At 47.4% G+C, this 5256-nt stretch overlaps 1 pseudogene across 1 annotated transcript; it reads right to left on the reverse strand.

Annotated features, from left to right (window-relative positions):
• Positions 1–3109: 3109 nt before the first annotated feature.
• On the reverse strand, positions 3110–4675 carry LOC309667441 (lysine-specific demethylase 4D pseudogene; annotated as a pseudogene). Its single transcript has one exon. The product of its transcript is annotated as a lysine-specific demethylase 4D pseudogene (transcript).
• Positions 4676–5256: the final 581 nt, after the last annotated feature.

Here is a 5256-nt window from a genome sequence, read left to right on the forward strand (position 1 = left end):
GTATCTGTTAATCCCATACCCCTAATTTATTCCTCCCCTGCTCCCTTTCCCCTTAGCTAACCACAAGTTTGTTTTCTATGTCTGTGACTCTGTTTCTGTTTTGTATATAGATTCACTTGTATTGTTTTTTAGATAACACATATAAGTGATCTATTTGTCTTTTTCTGTCTTACTTACTTCACTTAGTATGATATTCTCTAGGTCCATCTATGCTGCTGCAAGTGGCAATATTTCATCTTTTTGTGGCTGAGTAATATTCCACGGTATGTATATACCTCTTCTTCTTAAACTAATCATCTGTTGATGGGCACTTGGTTTGTTTCCATGTCTTGGCTATTGTAAAAAGGGCTGCTATGAACACTGGGGTGCATGTATCTTTTCGAATTAGAGCTTTCGTGTCTTCTGGATATACGCCTAGGAATGGGATAGTTGGATCATATGGTAGCTCTATTTTTAGTTTTTATAAGCAACCTCCATACAGTTTTCCATAGTGACTGAACCAATTTGCATTCCCTCCGAAAGTGTAAGAGGGTTCCCTTTCATCCACACCCTCTCCAGCATTTATTATTTGTAGACTTTTTGACGATGGCCATTCTGACAGGTGTGAGGTGATACCCCTCTGTGGTTTTGATTTGCATTTCTCTAATAATTAGCGAAGTTGAGCATCTTTTCATGGGCCTGTTGGCCATTTGTATATCTTCTTTTGAGAAATGCCTACTTAGGTCAAGAAGACTAATTTAGGAACCAGTCTACTGGTAAAACTAAACTGTATTTTTAACATTGCTACTCTTTATTGGGCAAAGGAAATTTTGTTTCAAGTATAAAACTGGGTGAATACATAAGGAGTATAGTGGAAGAAATATTTTCTGAAGTTTATTTTTGTCTCTTGGCCTTCAAAACCCCCAATTTTGTTATCCTAGGTTATTTGGAGCGTGTATCTGCCGGGAAGAGATTGTGATATCCCTGAAATATGACAAGGAAAATTTCAGTTTCTAAAATTTAAAATAGCAATATGAGCCAGGCTACCGTCTTCATAGAGACTTTTCAGAGTTCCCTTATTTCTCTGCACTGCCATATCCACAACTGACCTAAATGAAAGGACCAAAAGCCCTTAAGTTCTCAGTTACTTATCACATGAAAGTTTACTCCTTGCTCATATGAGATCTACTATGGTCCAGTTGCTCTCCAGGGCTGCTGCCTTCCCAGTAATTCCAGTCTGCTTCCATCATGTGGTTCCACCATCTCAATACAGGGCTTAATCATCTTTCCAGCCAAGCATCTCACTGCCATCCTCCACTGAGGAGCCTGAGTGCAGTCTCTCAGCTTCAGTTTTCCACAGACTATACTACCACAGTGTTGCCTAGCTGCATGGTGATAGGGATGAGACGTGGGCTTTTGCGACTCCTCAATCAGAACTTCAAAGAAGCCTTACTTTTTCATTAGTCCTGCCTGTAGTCTTACATAGTGCTTCAAATTCCAGATTCTTACTGAAATTCTGTAGGGGAGAGCTGGAGGGAAGAGAGATGTGGTTTGATTCTCTGAAGTGTTTCCTTCTGCATCCAAACTATCATGTTCAATTTCCAAAATTGATTCTGACTTTGGCCACTTCTGTGCATTTTCAACACTATGGCCTAAGTCAGTAACCATCAATTCTCACCTGTATTACTTAGATGTTCTAACTACTTCTCCTGCCCCCAAGGGGTCCACAGAACACTTAAGGTGATTAGTTAACTGTGCAAATTATATCATGTCAAGTGCTGTTTTCAACTTCCAATGCCTTCTCATTTCAAGTTGAAAAAAACTCAAATATTTCACATGAGCTACAAGGTCCTGCATACCCTGGACCCTGCCTCTCCCTTCTCAGTGCCCCAGACACAAATGAGCTTCCTCTCTAGCCACACAAAAACACCAAGGTCTATGTTAGGGCTGTTACACTTGCTGTTTCATCCAAGTGGAAATCAGCTCTGGACCTTCCTTCTTGTCATTTGGGACTCAGAAAGGTCTCCTGCTCTACGAAGTATTCCCTGACCACCGGAACCACACTGCCCATTCTGCACTAGCATCCCATCCCCTTTCATCTCTTCACAGAACCATGCCCACTTGAAATTGTCTTGTTCCTTTATTTGTGGATTGGTTTATTGGGATGTGTCAATGACTTAACCTTGTGAAATATACATACAGCATTGAGAAGGCAGTGGAGACTTGCAGAGAAGATTTTCACATGCTGGCACTTTTTGTCCTCTGTTTGCTCATCTCTCCTAGCAACTTGGATCAGCCAAGTGCCAGGTGATTCCCACCAAGTCATCCTTCAGATAGGCCTGCAAACCAAACCCCCCAACCCAGCCAGCCAGCTGGAACCCAACAATCAACCCCAAACTCACTCACCAACATCACACAAGGCAACCAGCTCATAAAAATAAGATTTGCTTGAAATGTTTTGATATAATTATTAAGAAAAGTGCAGAAAAAACGACCACCTCTCAGTTGACTGACTGAACAACACAGAAAATAAAGTCAGATTTTAACATTCTGGTTACCTTTAATATATTTAATAAACTCAGATTTTAACATTCTAGTTACCATACTAGCAGAGAACACATTTTCAATACATCAAAGACTCAGAAAGATTATCAATTATTATCTTAGTCTCTACTGACCTAATTGGTCAAAAGGGCCTAGTTTGGCAAGAAAAGCAGGAAGGGAAGGGGGAAGAGGAAAAGGAGAGAGACTGGAGGGTAATCAAAGCCCAGGGTTCTTTAGAAGTACAGCAGCATCCAGAGCTGGCCCACAGGATGGGAGTGTGAGGTAGATTGGGCTCTGGTGACCTCAGCAGGACCTAGTTCCCAGAGATACTAGAGTGTCCAGTGCATGAAACCTCAGTTTGTGACACAGGAGTTAGCAGTGTCCAAGGATTCCAGGGTCTGGAAGGAAGAACAAACTTTGGAGAATTTGGTAAACACCAGGGAACCAGCATGTCCAGCGGCAGCACAGGAGGCACGCTCACGCAAGGCTAGTGACCTGTAAATACCCAAAGCTCTGAAATGGAAATATGACCAGTCTCAAAGGATCCCCATGCAAGAGCAGTGGGGTAGAAAGGCATCCCCTGGGCTTAGGGGACAGGGCCACAACCACAGCCAGAAGCCGTGGCGGGATGCTGGAGCCCAGGGCTGAGCGGGGCGGCGCTGTCCGGCGAGGGTGCATCCACAGGCAGGGGCTGAGCCTCTGGGTCCTGAGCTGTGTCTACCGAAAGCCTCCTCTTAGCCCTGGGGGGAGCAGCTGGCTCCTGAGTGCCCTGTTCCCAAGGACGACGACGAGGGCCACATCTTCCAGCTGGGTGGCGATCCGGGGCAGATGGACCTGGGGTCGGCGGCTGGGTCGGGCCGGGCTCCGCGGAGGTGCTGGTGGCCGCGTCCCTGAACTGGGCGGCAGAGCAAGAACCCCGGGCCGGCGAGGGGCGCCGGGACACAGCACGCACAGGGACTCGGTGGCGGGTCCCACCGCCCGCGGCTACAGCCCTACGGGGGCGCAGAGCGCGGCGGGGCAGGTGGTGCCTCGTGGCGAGAGCGGCTCCCAGGGACGCGCGGACCTCCCTCCAGGCGTTCAGGACCTGGCTGTCCGGCGCCGTGGGCTGCGTGTGGTCCACCACGATCCGGTCCTGCCCGCCTTTCCACAGCTCGTAGCGCTCCGGTTGCAGGATGCGCACGAAGGCGTCCATGGAGAAGGCGACCCGGGCCTCCCCGCAGCTGCACTGCGAGGCCACTTTGCCATAATCGATCCAGCGCGGGCAGGCGAAATTGATGGCTTCCGCGCAGTTGAAGCCATGGTTGAAGCCAGAGTGGTAGCCATAGGGAAAGGTCACGATGAACTCTCCAGCCTCCTGAGTGATCCGATCGAAGGGGATGCCGTTGTCCTTGAGCACCGTGGGCGAGATGAGAGCCACCTTGTGCCGCAGGAAGGCCTCACAGCCCCGCGCGCTGCCCGGGAAAAGCTGCCTGGCCAGGCGTTCCAGGCGCCGGCCGTGCTCCGGGGGCACCGCGTACCAAGTCTTGGGCTCCCCGAAGTGCAGGTAGTTGATGCTGTAAAGGTCCATGTCCTCCGTGTGCCAGGCGAAGGCGGTCTTCCACATGCCGAAGTACAGGTAGGGGGTGTTGACGCCTTCGATGACCACTCCGCACTCCTGCTCCAGCAGGTCCTGAAGGGTTCCCAGGTGTCCAAGGTTCCACTGCTCCGTGTTTTGATCGAATAAGGAGCCACTGACGTCCGCACCATATACTGGTGAATCGTAGAGGCGTGTTTTCCAATATTTTCGCTCCAGCTCCTTAAAATCAAAGTGTGCTGGAGTCCGGTATTTTTCACTATTTGCTAAGTGGTGGTACTCACCCACGGTCATGGCTTTCTTCTTTTTGTGGTATTGAGTAAACACACCTGCCTGCCCAGAAGTCACCTGCTGGAGGGGAGCGGCTATTAAGATGTCATTGATATCATCATAGGTCTGTCTGGCTTTCCAGTCCTTGGGTGGAATGATCTTCGCCACGCCTGCTCGGTGTGCACCTTGGGATTCCATATAAGCAATGTATTTATCGAAATCATTAAACTCTTCTTTGGTTGGATGAAATACCATTATTCTACAATTTGGGTTCTGGGCCCAGTTGGACTTAGACGTCATAGCTTTCATTAATAAGCAGGAAACTCCCAAGTTTTGATTTATGTTCTGGATAGGTGAAGATGCTGGGAAACAGTACTTTTTCAAAAATGGGTTGGAGTATATCAGCAGGAACCCCCAGTAGACTTTAATGCAATGAGTTGATAATATTTCTTAGGCTTGCTGATTCTCCAGGGGACTCCACGCTGGGCAGAAGCCTTGCTCAGGACTGGTGCTGGCTGAGCCTGCAAGTCTCTGATGTCCTTGGTTGACACTTGGCTCTGTCCTCTTGAGATCTAGTGAATCACCCAGCCCTGGCTGGGTATCCCAAATGTAGTGTCTTCAGGGCAGTATTGAACAAAAAACCTAAAAAAAAAAAGAATAGAGACAGGTTGAAAACTAATGTTTGGAAATATTTACTCGGGAACTACAAAGAAAACACCACCATGGACTATAATTGCATATTCAAATAAAGGCTAAAATTTCATAAGATTGACAATACAAGAAATGGTGTTGTTGTGAACAATGGAAATTCTTGTACTCTAGTAAGGAGAATGGAAATCGTTCCATTCACTTTGAAAAACTATTTGGACAGTATCCACTAAAATTGAACT

Source organism: Balaenoptera physalus (assembly GCF_965194825.1).
Source record: "Balaenoptera physalus genome assembly, chromosome: 10".
Lineage (NCBI taxonomy): Eukaryota > Metazoa > Chordata > Mammalia > Artiodactyla > Balaenopteridae > Balaenoptera > Balaenoptera physalus.